This window comes from Durio zibethinus, chromosome 13 (genome assembly GCF_047325235.1).
Source record: "Durio zibethinus cultivar Kanyao isolate XHJ-2024 chromosome 13, ASM4732523v1, whole genome shotgun sequence".
Lineage (NCBI taxonomy): Eukaryota > Viridiplantae > Streptophyta > Magnoliopsida > Malvales > Malvaceae > Durio > Durio zibethinus.
This window is the reverse complement of record NC_143174.1, coordinates 1,504,021-1,517,712: the sequence shown is the minus strand read 5'-3', so window position 1 is coordinate 1,517,712 and position 13,692 is coordinate 1,504,021.

Below are 13,692 nucleotides of genomic sequence, written 5' to 3'. Positions count from 1 at the left end.
TATAATCCATGAATTTTTCTTTGAAGATAGTAAGATAATTATAAGCTGTTGCTGTCATTATAAAACTTAGATCGAAGTTTTATGAAAAGTCAATTAAAACCCTTCAAATATTGGAAGTCAATGGTTGTCGAAGAAATGCACCGCGGAATTGTCCACTTCAGGGACGAAAAATTAGAACCTCAAAAGTTGGCTGAGTGAAAATCAAGGTTTCAAATTATAAACCCAAATTTAAAGTTTAAATTAATTGATTCAGATTGTAACAAGTGTAAATAAATAAAATTTTTGATAAATTATTTGTGAACAGATTTGATTTTTGATCGTTTATATTTATTTATAAAATTTAACAAATGATTTTAAATAATAATTTTATATTTATTTATTAAATAAGTTGAATAAAAATAAAATTTTGTTTATTTTATTTATATTTATGAATAAATTTATTTAAAATTTATTTATTTGATATTAATTTATAATAATATTAATAAAATTATTTTTATCTTTTATTTTAATCTTATTTTAAAATTTATTTATATTCATTTATATTACAAATTTTTTATAAAAAAAAATTTTAAAATGTTTCGTTGACTTGAGATTAAGATTGACCAACAAAGCTTTGTTGAAACGTCCTACGTTGATATCGTCACTTTAGTCCAAGTTTTCATATAAATATTTCAAAGCATGGACTGAACCAAATTCAGGAGATAGTGTTTTTTGGGGTTCGGCAAGCGGTCCATCACAACGTTATCGTTATGGAAGCATTAAGATTACGATGAAATTGCAGACGCAGCCAAAATTTCCAAATTAAGTCAATTAGAACCTGAGAGATTTTTGTGTAACCTAAATTTAAATATAAAATATATTTATATTTTTCATTCAATAAAGCAGAATCGAGAGGAAAAAAAGTTGGAGTTCAAACCCTAATCATCGTATCTTTTTTAAAATTATTTTGACTATTAAATTAAATAATTAAAAATAAATACTTGTTTTAATAATTAATTTTTACAGCCTTTTTTTTATTGTCCAAACATTAAAGTCTACATAATTGGGCAGCCATTGGCCCACATGTGACGCCTTAATAGACCGAACCACTAATACCTGATCGATCAATCACTTACTCATACAGCAAGAAATGGCCCAATCTTAAACGTCACTAGGCCCAGACGAGCAACATAAAGCATAAATATATATATATATATATTTTATAACTATATCTCATGTCAAGTATCGAATTTCATGCTAACATTTTAGCCATAAAAGACAAAGAAAGTATTTAAATCGAAGCATACAAAGTCATAAACCCAAACAGCTACCTATAGTCAATAGGCAAAAACACCTGTGCTAGAAGCCTAGGCCGCACAGGCTGATCATTGACCAAAGATCAAACCCACCGCAATCCCGGCCAACTTCGCCCGCACACTTACTTTTCACCTGCTGCTGATGCGGATGTTTGTCGTTATATGAACGCAGAGCCAAATTCATTCAGTCCTATTGAGATTGAATTTGTCGTGGTTGAAAAGATATTTCTTTCCTTTATATCATCAGAAACTCTCCAGCTATATCTTACACTCTTTTTTTCGCATCTGCTATGGTAAAGAAAAAAGTGATAGCACTTTGAAGAACACTTTGGTTAAACAAAAAATGGTCCAAAAGAGTTCTATGATGGCAAAATCAAACATTAATCAGTGAAACATGTTTGATTTCCTTCATGTTCTAACAGGTAAAGTGTTGTGTTTATGTTGCAGGAGAGTAGTAGTGCTGCTTTAGGTTGATGCTTCACTCGTCTGTTTCGTTTCACTTTATGAAACCACTCCCCATCGAGTTGTAATTGTAAACGAAACCAGCTGTCACTAGGTCTTCCTTCTTGGGTCGAATTTGAACTCGGGAGTTGGGCTGGAAGTGAACTTGTGAGTGTATGAATTGATCATAAGCAAGAACCTTTTGGATCAATTAAAATGAAGTTCAAGATGTTGGTATTTTACTAATAATTTATTATGACATGTAATAAAACTTGAGTAAATAGGAACCAAAATGTCAAAGCAATTGAGTTTAGTAGGAAATTCAACAAATTTTTTCTTCAGACGAAACGAACAGAAATAGAATCAAACTGATTTTCTAAATGCTTTTTAGAATATTTTCAATGTCCCGACTATTCACGAAACCTGAAAAATGAATGAATAATAATTTACTTCTGGAAAATATGGAAGTATTTCTTGGAAATCCTACAAAATTCATTTGTTCTTTTTTCTCTGATAAATGGTTAAAACTTTATTTTGGTTCAAATCCTATTAAAAAGTTCACTGGAGATTAAAAATTGTTAAAAAAAAACAAAATTTTTTTTTAATCCCTTGCAAACAGTCAAAAAATAAAAAATTAATTAATATATTCAAAATAATTTTATATTTACAAAATAACGTCTCCATTCATCATATGTAATCAGATCCGAAATATAATATAATTTCGAAAGATGAATTGGACAATTCTAATAAAATTTCATTCTTAAACAAAAATTCATTTTTTGCAGGATCAAAACATAGGGAACAATACAGTGATTGCAATCAGGAAAAATCCTTTCCCCTTTGAATATTTGTTTGCAAATAGTAAGTCAAGACCTCTCCATCTGCCTGCCTTGTGCACGCATGCAGAAACGCATGATGTTTCCCCGTGGCCATGGGCGCAAGTGGTGGAGTTGAGAGATTAAAGATGGATAGCCAGAGAGAGACAAGATGTCACTTGAGTGGCCGAGTGGTGTTTTTGAGATAAGATAAACAGTGCAATATAGGGTAACAAATTTGCAAAATTGTTACGTACGATAATTTTTTATTTTGAAAAAAAGGTTTAGAGTAAGGAAAATTATTTCATCTATAAAGTTAGGATAAACTGTCAATCCATAAAAAAATTTATAGATAATTTTATTTTTATTTTTTTAAAATTTTAAGTTTAAGAGTGAGAAATTATCTCATCTTTAAAGCCAGGACAAATGTTAACTCATAAAAAATTTTATAAATTATTTTTTTATTTTTTAAAAATATTTTGAATTTATAAATCACTTATCAACAAAAAATTATGGGAGTTCAAACTGAGTATTTTGCATTTAGACCTTAAACTTTAATTACTTGTAAGCTACGGTTTTAATATCTTACTAAAATTTTACTTCATATTCTTTTTAAGATTTTGGTTTATAAGTCATGTTAAAATAGCTTGGGAGAAAATTAGGGTCTTGACAGAAAATTGTAAATTGGGTTTGTAAATGAGTATTTAAAAACCCAAAATCAAACTTTTAATGAAAAATATTAAAGGAATTGATATACTCTTACCATTTTATTTTGACACTTTTTAGGTAAAAAAAAAAATTGAATTAAACTACATTTAGAATTTACACGTTCGATAATCAAATAATATATCAATCATCGAATCAAATATTTGAATATTCGGATGTTATATTGAATCTTTTTAATGTAAATAAGATGTGAGAAAAGAGAGAGAGAGAGAGATGTGAAGTTTCTGAAATAACAACCAACCTTGTTGTCAAAGATGGCAAATTTAAGGATCAGGATGTGGGGTGGCACCAGACAATTTCAATAGTGATATCCATATTTACTAGTGGAGAGTAGTGGTGGTGATCCTGATTGCCCTTGACAATGGCCATGGTGGCACAATTTTATTCCCAGTCAAACTATCTGGAATTGTGTCCGCTCAATGGCTGGGATTCCTCTACAAAATATCTTTCTTTAAGACTGCTCAAATTTTGTCCCCAAATTTCATATCCTTGCAAATTAAGTTTCCTTTGACTTATATAACTTCAATATTATTATTATTTTTTATATTTAAAATTATCGAAATTAAATTCTAAATACTAAAATTATTATCTAGAGATTAAATTTTGATTTTCACCAAATTTATTTTATAAATGACACCTATATTTTACAATAGAAAATGGGTTTTTATATGTTGTGAGGAAGTTCAAATTAAACCAATGATCACAAAAAACAGGATTGAGACAAGAATAAGAATAAGGATTGAAGATTAAACATATGACTTTATAGGGGTATTTTAGGATGTATCAATAGGTATCAAACATGCTTTAAGGAAAAGCATATGTTCCTTCCTATAGTAGATATAGTAATTTATATATTTATATTATATAGAATATTGATAATTTTTTTATTTATATTATATTTTATATGAAAATTATATATCATAATTTGTATGGACATAAAAATATGAAATATATTTTTTTGTTTTATTAAACCTATTTATGATTTTATTAAATTGAATCATGTCATTTTTATATTTTTTATTTGTATTATTTTTACGTCATATCATCGTATCGTATTGTATATTATTAGATCTAATTTATAATGGATTTTAGAGCTTAGGATTGAGGACAATGAAAAGAAAAAAAAAGTGTTTCAAATTAAAAGTGTTTTCATGAAAATTTAAAAAAAAAATTCACGAACTCTACCCAATTAGGTCAAAAAATTTCAATTTTTTATTTTTATACAATTACTAAAACAAACTTAATTTCACTAATTAAACTTGAATACAACATTATTGAGAAACTAAAAGATAATAATTATACAAAAAATTAATGGACCAATGAAGTTTATATATTAAGATCAAACTTTATATATTTATTATTTTTGGTTGAAAATTGCATCATATACATCTTCATCTTCTCGGAGGGGGTAAAGAAAAGAGGTAAAGTTTGTGTTGATGATCAAATTAGATTAGTCTCTAACACTATGATTGAGTAAGGCACTAACGAAGAGCAATGTAACTAGATTTGATAATCTAAAATATGATACAATGATATGATACGAAAATAATATGAATAAAAAATATGAAAATAATATAACTTAAAATTTTAAGAAAAATTATAAATAAGTTTAATAAAATTAAAAATATATTTAATATTTTTATATTGATATTAATTATCTCACATAATTTTCGCATAAAATATAATACAAATATAATATTTTACATAATATAAAAATACGAATTCTCAAATCTAAATACAACAGTAAGTTAAAAAGTGAAAGCTCTACCAAAAGGTGTGATTGAATTATATATATATATATATATATATATATATATATAAATATATCCAATTGGGATTTTATTTTCCCATTGATTATTATCTATAAAGAAAAGATTGATTTGGAAACAAAATTAAAAATACCAAGATATATTGTTTTTATGAATAATTAAAAAAAAATATATTTTTTGATTGAGTTATAAAATGAAAAAAAACAAGTTATTTAATTGCGTATAATCTCTTTATAAATTCAGATTAATCAAGACTTTGTCAATTAAAGTACACTAATTATATATGTAAGTTTTGATTTTTTTTTTATAAAAGAAATTGTAACTTGAAAATAGAAGAAGAAATTGTAAGTATTATTGAGATTTAAATTTAAATTTATTAAATATTATCTGATAATTATACGAATCAATTCACTTAATCTTTGGCTCGTTTTGAATTTTAATTTTGATATGTAAATAATATAAAAATAATCTCTTTATAATTGATAAATAAATTAGAGTAAAAAATATTTTTAACATTCAGTTAAACAAAATACAGATTTAAATAAAGTTTTAGAACAAATAAAACATAAAGTTTAAAGTGATGAGGTGGGTGAAGCAATTGGATTATGGAGATGGTGGGTTAACAAGTTTACTCCACTTGCAAAAATTGAATGATGATGGCTTTGAATTCGTGGGCGTGGGATATTATCATGGAAGTGGAAATCAAACTTTTCCCATTGTTTAATTTAATTTAAAATTAATTAATAACAATAACATAGGTTTTTTTCTTACTTTGATTCTATTTATTTATTTTAGAAAGAGAGAGATTGGGGGTTAGTCTCCATCCAACTTTCTTTTTGTGGTGTTGGCCTCCACCAATTATTATGTACCTAAAAACCATTTAGCTTTGTCTCATGACACAGCACATTGATTTTTAGTTCTCATGCGGAAAGTACCCTTATCGACACGTGTCCATCAATGAAAAAGGCCAATTTTTAATATAAAATTAAAAGCTAGCTATGACAAAGATTTTTAAAAATTTTGAAATTATTATTTATAATTATTCAACTCTCATACTGTAAAATTTGGATAAGTTCACTCTCTAGTCTTTGAGTCATCCTAAAAAAATCTATTAAATTCATCGTGCTGCTCAAAAAAATTCAAAACGATTGGTTATTAATGAAATCTTTTATTGGCTCTTTGATAAACATTTGTTTGGACAAAGACTTTCAAATATATTATAAGTTAAATTTTTTTTAATTGTCATAATATATAAATTTAAAAATTTATAATTGATTTAATAAAATAGATAAAATTATTATCTATATTTTTTAATTAAGTGTGATTGATCACTTTATGAATTTATTTTTTTAAGGAGTTTTTAAGCTTGATTAAAGATCCCTAAAAGAATGATTAGAGTCTACAAATCAGAACATAGTTTAAGAGTTTAGTTACATATGAAAAAGGTTATAGCATCTTTACATATCCATCCAAATGATGGTACCATTTTATTTTAAATTTATCATAAAATCTTGAGTCTAATGGTTTCAAATTTTTATGTTAAATATTAGAAATAATTTATAAGATTCTTCCATCAATATGGTAAAATTTTTAAAAATATTTTCTCACCTCAAGAGTATTCAAGAATCCCATTTATTTTTTTGAATAGGTTCCGTAGTCAAAAAAAGTTTAATTATTGTTTTTTCTTTTTTTTGTCAAAAATATATCTAATTATTCCACTATTTGGGCCAAATTAAAAATATTTTTTCTTTTTGAATTTCTAAATTTTTCATCATTTGGGCCTATTTAAAAGGACTCTCTTTTTTTTTATTATTATTTTTTGGTTGGGTTTTTAAATTTTCTACAATTTGGGCCTATTTAAAAATTTTTTTCTTTTTTTTTTTCGAAAATAAAATCATATGACAATTATTTTTATTGAAACTTTATCTAAATTATTCCACTATTTAGGACAAATTTAAATAAAATGTCTCACCTAAAGATTTCTTAAAAATTTACCATTTAAAATTTCTAAGAATCTCATTCTTGGATAATTATCAAATATTTTCAACCTGAATTTTTATTATTTTTTTTTGAAAATAAATATTAATTATTGTTATTGAAACTTTATCTAAATTATTCTAAAATTTGAGGTAAATTTAGATAAAATTTTTCATCTAAAAATTTTATAAAAATTTACTATTTGAAATTTCTATAAATTTCATCATTGGATAATTAATATTTATTCCCATATTTTTTGAGAATAAATATTAATTATCTAATGATGGAATTTATAAAAATTTCAAATAGTAAATTTCTATAAAATTTTTAGGTGACAATTTTTGTCTAAATTTATCTCAAATTGTAGAATAATTTAGATAAAGTTTCAATAACAATAATTAATATTTATTTTCAAACAAAAAAATAAAAAAATAATAAAAATTTGGGTTAAAAATATTTAATAATTATCCAAGGATGAGATTCTTAGAAATTTTAAATGGTAAATTTTAAAAAAAATTTTAGGTAAGAAATTTTATCTAAATTTGTCCTAAATTGTGGAATAATTTAAATAAAATTTCAATAAAAATAATTGTTATATGATTTTCTTTCCCAAAAAAAAAAAAAGAAAAAAGAATTTCTAAATAGGCCCAAATGGTGAAATTTTAAAAATTATGAATTTTTTTTTTAAATTGTCCAAAATGGTGAAAAATTTATAAATCCAACCAAAATATAATAAAAAAAAGAAATAGAGAATTTCTAAATAGGCCTAAATGGTGAAAATTTAGAAATTCAAAAAAAATATTGCTAATTTGACATTTATTGTAGAATAATTAGATATATTTTTGATAAAAAAAAGAATAATAATTAAACTTTTTTCCAATGACGGAGCCTCTTCAAGAAAACAAATGAAATTCTTGAATACTCTTGAGGTGAAAAAATATTTTTAAGAATTCTACCAGATTGATGGAAGAACCTTATAAATTATTTTTAGTATTTAACATAAAAATTTAAAACTATTAGACTTAAGACTTTAGGATAAATTTAAAATAAAATGGTACCATCTTTTGGATGGACATGTGGAAGTGCTATAACTTTTCTCATATGTAACCGAACTCTTGAACCATGTTATTGTTTGTAGGCCCAAATCTATTCTTTTAGGGACCCTTAGTCGAGCTTAGAAGTTTTTTAAGAAGATAGATTCATAAGGTGTCCAATCACACGTAGTTAAAAAAGTTTGGTGGTGACCATCTATTTTGTTAAGTCTAGCTATAGATTTTTAGATCTATATGTTATGACAATTTGACGACTTCGTTGGGGACACTAGAAAGTCAAGCTATAAACTTTTAAATTTATCCTTCGATCTAATGGTTTACATTGTAATTATTTGTTTACTAACATTTTATCTTTTTTGTCTTTTTATTTTTGGGGCATGAAACATATTTGTTCTTTCACACACACTATCACATGCATTTATATTACATGAACTCTATATCCGGGCTTCATCCCTCTTAGGAAAAAGTAAAGTACTTACGCTCTCGTGAGATGATAATCTCCGTAATGGCTAGTGAAATACTCTTACTCAAATTGAATCTTTTTCATTTGTAGCTTGTGATGGGTAAGGACTGGACTGTCTTACTAGTCTATGATGGATAATGATGTAATGAATAATTTGAGAACTTTTAGTGGTCAAAATCACCTAACCCTATATATAGTTCACTCTTAAGAGGCTAACCTTATGATAGAACCCTTCCTACCTAATTGATAGATATAACTCGAAATTAGGACATAAAAAGGAACAACTTACTTATCTAACCATTTTGTTTGTTTGACTGTGTGCATCTGCATCATTTCCATATCATTTCATTTCATGCATCATTTTCATGCTCATGTTTTAGCATTATCATTTGCATCATTCTCATATAAGAAATATTTGTCACATATCAGTTATTGATAAATCAGATCTCACACTTACATCCATGGAAAGCCAAATGCAACCACAGCTACATCAGTCCATTATAAGTCTGCTCATTAATTAAAAATCGAGTTGAAAGAAGGTCAAAAAAATAAAGAGATTGCTTACCTGAAGGTTTTATCTCATTATTGCCCGAGAAAGTTCATCTCAATCTCCAACGAAATGATCTATTTGACCTAAGTAATGTTTGAGGATGCATGAGTAGAACAAGGTAGAAGGCATTTGAGAACAGATATGGAAACATAGCTTCACTACTCCAAGTGGATGTGGACAACAATCTGACTAAAGCCATCATTCAGTTCTAGGATCCCTCTTATAGATGTTTTGATAAAAGTAAGGCTATCCTATGTAATTTTCTATGAGATTTCATCCAGAGGCATATAAATGATGATTAGGGGTTAGTACTTATAGCTATAACTTTATATGGACTGGTGATCTTCTCAAAAGTCATCAAGTATGTTGATGTTGCAGTGATAGATTTCGTTAATCAGTTAGCATACCAAGTCAATACAGCACCAATCGTTTTGGTAGAAACCATTCGTTTTTTGAAATTTTGTCATCGAAATGGTAAGGGTCAGTTTAATGGGTGCTTACAACTGCTTTATGTATGGATGAAGAGTCACATTGAATGTGAAGAAAGTCAGTTCCATAAACTATACCTACATTTTAGTGTCCCAATCAAAGAGTTTAATTGCAGCACATGGCCTCAAGCAAAGTCAAAAGAAGAATGGATTCTTATTTTTAAACTTTTGATAGTCAAAGGATAGTATAGAGAGCACCCTGAATGCGTTATGACACAGTGTTATACAGTTGTGGAAATCAACCATGAATGTTCTTATTAGGCCTATCGGGTGCTCTTACTTATGCCCCAACTTTAGTAAGAAGATAATTCAGATGTGAGCAATTCATTTTAGAAACTTTGGGGCGTATGGAATGATTTAAAAGATAAAAAAGGCATGGAAGCAAACCATCAGGGTTAACCAAGGAAGGCTTACTTATGATGTCACCCCAGAATATAGTGTGTGACTTGCAAGAAAGGGTAAGGACATTGTGCTTCCTAGTGAGCAAATAGGTCATACCCCAAAGTTGATCTTTTAAGATCCTTTGTTTAAAATAGAAGCAGCTAAGAGAAAACTCCAAATCAAGAAAGACGAGTTGGAGCAAGAAAATAAGTGATTGAAGTTAGAAATGGAAGAAAGTTTACAACTTCAAGAGCTGAAAATCCAAAGCCTTACGGAGTAAAAAGACCAGTGGAAAGCTTTATTCAGTGAGTTAAACATGACACATTCATCAGTCACACCCGAGGTTGTCCAACTCTTAAAAGAAAATGAATTGCTAAAAGCAAAAGTGGAGAAAAAATAAAAGGCAACTGCTAGGGCACATAGACATAACCAGATGTTACAAGAAATAATGGATCGATGCACAGCACAAGTAGAAGCCTTGTCTGATGAATACAGGAGACAAGCTCAACAGAGTGAGCTATGAAAAGACATGTGCACAGAAAAAGTGCAACCAGTGGGAGTTCATGGGCAACAATTATTTGATTTCCTAGACGAAGCACAAAATCATTATTAGCAAGCTAAAAAATTTATAAGGAGACATTAGAAATAAAGGATGATGTTTATGACTTTAGAATATTGCTTCGACTTTATTATGATGTAATTTTGAAATTTTAAATAAAGTTTCAATTAGAGATTTCTTTTATCAATAATGATGATGTGGCAAATATAAGTACATTTCATGCATGCATTTGCATATCAAACATAAACCTTATAATTTTTAATAATCATATAATTGTGATACTCAAAGTTCAATTATAGCTCCACCCAATAAAAACCCCATTTACTGATATAATACAAGGGCCAGAGATAGACAAATGAAACAAAAAAATTTCAACCATCTCGAGAGGATAAAGAAAGCCCAAAGAAGCTTGAAAGAGAATTGAACAGGATTCTAGAGGCTTTGAATAAGTTAAATAAAGGGAAAAATGTAAAGAAGAATACCAGCCAACTGGACCATCCATCATAAGAAGTGGCTAACCCTCTATATCCATCTAGTTTGGTCCACTTCAAGCTCAGTCTACACAAAAGGTTTTACCATAACAATTCACATATTCTAAGTATCCTGGAATGCCATCCGCCTCTAACCCAAGGCATTACCACAGCTATGTAAATCTTGTCTTTAATAAAAAGGCAGTAAAACCATTCCAAGTCCCTAATCTGGATGATTTAAAAGAAAGAAAAAGGGAGAAAGCAAAAGTGGTTGAATCTTTGAAATATTCAAATATTAGCATGCTAGAAAAAAGGTTACGGGCTGTGGAAATAGTTTTTATGGTTTAGTAGATGTTGCTAGGCTTTGTTTAGTCCAAAATGTGGTTATTCTTTCAAAGTTTAAAATACTAGAGTTTCAAAAGTATGATGGTATAAAATGCCCAAAGACCTACATTACCATGTACTGTCTAAAAATGGCAGCCCATGCTTATAATGAAAAGTTACTAATGCATATTTTTCAGGATAGCCTTACTGGCTCTACTGCCAATAGTATGTCCAGCTGGACACAACCCGCATTCAATTCTGAAGCAATATGGCTCGAGACTTCGTTAGTCAATATCGACATATCATGGACTTGGTCCCTGATCATTTGTCTTTGTAAAACATAGAGAAAAAGGTAAATGAGTCATTCAAGGAATACGTCAAGAGGTGAAGAGATATAGCTTCTCAAGTGTAACCTCCTTTAACTAAAAATGAAACCATAATATTATTTGTTAGCACTATGAAATCTTTTTTATTATGAAAAAATGATAAAAAATACAATAAAAAATTTTACCGACATGGTAATTTCGAGTAAAATCATTGAGAATACCATAAAAAATGGTAAGTTTGAAAGAGGAGAATCATTTACCAAGATAACCTAAAAAAAAAAAAAGACTGAAGTTTAAGCTGTGAGCTTTGATAGACAACACTTTATGGGTTATCAATCCTACTCACCACAAGGTTATTCTCCGTATTACCTTGCTATGAATAATACTTCTTTGTACCCATACCAACCAAATCCACAGCTATCCTACCTTTCGACCTATCAACCCTCTTTCAGGCCTCAGATTGTCACATGTAATTCTAATGCTCAACCTCATTTAAAACCTCATACCCATCCTGCTAGCCCAATTGGTGGTTTACGAGAGCAACGAACTACTCGTAAAAAACTTCTATTCAACCCAATTCTCATGACTTATATGAAATTGTATCGAAAACTTTACAATAATTACGTGATTGCTCGTAATAAGGTATAACTATTCAAGCCACCTTACCCTAAGTGATGTGATCCTATAACCCATTGTGATTATCATTATGGGATTGTTGGCCATTCTACTAAAAATTATTACTTTGGAGCATAAAGTGTAAAGATTGATCAAAGATGAAATTATCAATTTTTATATAAGATGGCTAACTGCACCAAACGTTGGTGGTAATCTATTGTCAAACCACAACATGAATGCTCTAAATAAGGAAAGAGAGCGTCATGTGAGAAAAATGGTAGAAATTAAGACCCCTATCAGCCAGCTATTTGATATCTTATGAAAAGTTGACATGATACAGGTAGTGAATCTATACATTTATCATAGGGCATATGTAGTTGGTGAAAACTGTAAGTATCATAGTAGGACATCTGGTCACTCTTTAGACCTATGAACAGTTTTGTCAGGAGGTGTAAAAGCTCATAGATTCTTATCAAATTAAATTTTATAAAGAAATTAAGGATTCAAAAAATGCTATTGTGGGCATGGCTGACCAACCATCGAAACTATTTCTAAGGTCAATAATAATTTACTATGGGGAAAGGTCAAAGTTGACTACAAACAAGTTTACCCTCAGGCCAGTAACCTTTAAAGTCCCTGTCCCATTCCCTTATAAGAGCAATAGAGCTGTGCCATGAAAATATGACTGTGATATAGTAATCCAGGGGTAAAAAAAGAATGATTCTAAGTTTGATGCCGCTAATATAATTGGTGTAAGGGGCATCACCCGAAGTGAAAAATGCTATACTCCAAAGATGGTGGAAAAGGCTAGAAGAGAGAAGGTTAAGGTAGGTGAAGAATGAAATAACCTAAAAATGGTACCTACAGAAGATTGCCCGAAGTTGGTATAAAAAAATAGGCTTGTGAATTCTTAAAGTTGATAAAACATAACGAATACTTAGTGATGGAATAGTTAAATAAGATGCTGACACGAATCTCATTATTATCACTACTATTAAATTTAAAACCACATCAAAATACCTTGTTAAAAGTGCTGAACCAGACATATATGACACATAATGTATCTGTTGAATATGTAAACCACTTAGCAAAAAACCTGGTCATGTTAAATTACATTTCATTTCGTGATGATGAGATTTCTCTAGAAGGAAAAAAAAGTATTGAAGCTCTATATATCACTGTCAAGTGTAAAACCCACATTATAGCTAAGGTCTTCATCAACAATAGCTCTGCTATTAACATCATGCCTATGTCAACTTTGGTAAGGTTACCTATTGATTACTCATATATGAAAGATAGCCAAATGGTTGTCCAAACTTTCGATGGGACTAGACGAAAAGTCTTGAGAGACATAGAGATGCCCTTGCAAATTGAGCCATACATTTTTAATGTAAAATTTTAAGTAATGGATATCTCTCCATCTTATAGCTATTTACTGAAA